The sequence below is a fragment of the Petromyzon marinus genome, unplaced genomic scaffold, assembly GCF_048934315.1.
Source record: "Petromyzon marinus isolate PM22_M1 ecotype Great Lakes invasive population unplaced genomic scaffold, UKy_Petmar_22M1.pri1.0 PM_G_Scaffold_61, whole genome shotgun sequence".
NCBI lineage: Eukaryota > Metazoa > Chordata > Hyperoartia > Petromyzontiformes > Petromyzontidae > Petromyzon > Petromyzon marinus.
Window position 1 is genome coordinate 447501 of NW_027423015.1, and position 2500 is coordinate 450000.

The following is a 2500-nucleotide window of genomic DNA, read 5'->3' on the forward strand; positions in this document are numbered from 1 at the left end:
CGTGAAACGCTAGAAATTGGCGGGGATGTGTCTCTTGTGGCTCACGGGGCTGTTCGGGTCGCACAGAAATCCCTGGGAATGGGAAAACGGGTCATTTTCGTGTTGCCACATTGCGTACGAACCGCATGAAACTTCCAGAGGCATTTGCAGCAGGAATGCATGTGCACTCAAAAACTTCTATATGTTTCACGGATAGACCCCGTGAAACGCTAGAAATTGGCGGGGATGTGTCTCTTGTGGCTCACGGGGCTGTTAGGGTGGCACAGAACTCCCTCGGAATGGGAAAAGGGGTCATTTTCGTGTTGCCACATTGCATAGGAACGCCATGAAACTTCCAGAGGCATTTGCAGCAGAAAGGCACGTGCACTCAAAAATTTTAATATTTTTCACGCATAGACCCCGTCAAACGCTAGAAGTTGGCGGGGATGTCTCTCTTGTGGCTCACGGGGCTGTTAGGGTCGCACAGAAATGCCTCGGAATGGGAAAACGGGTCATTTTTGTGTGGCCACATTGCATAGGAACGGCATGAAACTTCCAGAGGCATTTGCAGCAGGAATGCATGTGCACTCAAAAACGTCTATATTTTTCACGGATAGACCCCGTGAAACGCTATAAATTGGCGGGGATGTCTCTCTTGTGGCTCACGGGCGCTGTTAGTTAGGGTCGCACAGAAATCCCTCGGAATGGGAAAAGGGGTCATTTTCGTGTTGCCACATTGCGTACGAACGGCATGAAACTTCCAGAGGCATCTGCAGCAGAAATGCATGTGCACTCAAAAACGTCTATATTTTTCACGGATAGACCCCGTGAAACGCTAGAAATTGGCGGGGATGTGTCTCTTGTGGCTCACGGGGCTGTTAGGGTCGCACAGAAATCCCTCGGAATGGGAAAACGGGTCATTTTCGTGTTGCCACAATTGGCATACGAACGGCATGAAACTTCCAGAGGCATTTGCAGCAGAAATGCATGTGCACTCAAAAACGTGAATATTTTTTCACGGATAGACCCCGTCAAACGCTCGAATTTGGCGGGGATGTTTCTCTTGTGGGTCACGGGGCTGTTCGGCTCGCACAGAACTCCCTTGGTCCACCTGATTCGTGCATACAGGCAGCAACTAAAACTCTGTAAACCTGCTGTGAGGACATCTAAACAGTGGACCAGTGAGGCTGTGGAAGATTTGCGGGCGTGCTTAGACTGTACTGACTGGGATATGTTCACGACTGCTACCAATAGTCTGGATGAACTCACAGAGGCTGTGTACATCAGCTTCTGTGAGGACTGCTGTATCCCAACACGTACCAGGGTGAACTTTAACAACAACAAGCCCTGGTTCTCAGCAAAGCTCAAAAGGTTGAGGTTGGAGAAGGAGGAAGCGTTTAGGAGTGGGGATAGAGACAGATTCAAGGAGTCGAAGAACAGGTTTAGCAAAGCGGTGAGAGAGGCTAAACGACTGTACTCAGAGACACTAAAACACCAGTTCTCTACTAACGACGCTGCTTCTGTCTGCCAAAGGGCTCAGGCACATCACCAACTACAAACCCAGAGCGCCCCACACCACTAACGACTCCCGCCTAGCCAACGACCTGAACGAGTTCTACCGTAGATTTGAAAGACAATTGGACTGTCCTGAACCACCCCTTCCCACCCAAGAGGCCCCATCCCCCACCCATACTACAGAAACGACTCTCTCCTTTCAGGAGGGAGAAGTTAATGGGCTTTTCAAGAGGCAGAATCCACGCAAAGCAGCCGGGCCGGACTCTGTCTCTCCAGCCACCCTCAGGCACTGCGCTGACCAGCTGTCTCCGGTGTTCACCAACATCTTTAACACCTCCCTGGAGACATGCCATGTACCAGCCTGTCTCAAGTCCTCCACCATCATCGCTGTGCCCAAAAAGCTAAGGCCAACAGGACTAAATGATTACAGACCGGTCGCCCTTACATCTGTGGTAATGAAGTCTTTTGAGCGCCTGCTCCTGGCACACCTCAAAGCCATCACAGACCCTCTCCTGGACCCCCTTCAGTTTGCCTACAGAGCCAACAGGTCTGTGGACGACGCAGTTAACATGGCCCTCCACTTCACCCTACAGCATGTGGACGCCCCAGCATCCTACGCCAGGATCCTGTTTGTGGACTTCAGCTCTGCCTTCAACACCATCATCCCTGCCCTGCTTCAGGACAAGCTCTTCCAGCTGAACGTGCCCTACTCCACCTGCAGGTGGATCACAGACTTCCTCTCTGACAGGAAGCAGTGCGTTAAGCCGGGAACAGAAGTCTCTGACTCCAGGTCCATCAGCACGGGAACTCCTCAGGGCTGCGTCCTTTGCCCACTGCTCTTCTCCCTGTATACCAACAGCTGCGCCTCCAATCATCTGTCCGTCAAACTCTTGAAGTTTGTCGGACGACACCACCCTCATTGGGCTGATCTCTGGTGGGGATGAGTCTGACTATAGGTGGGAAGCTGACAACCTGGTGACCTGGTGTAGCCAGAACAACTTAGAGC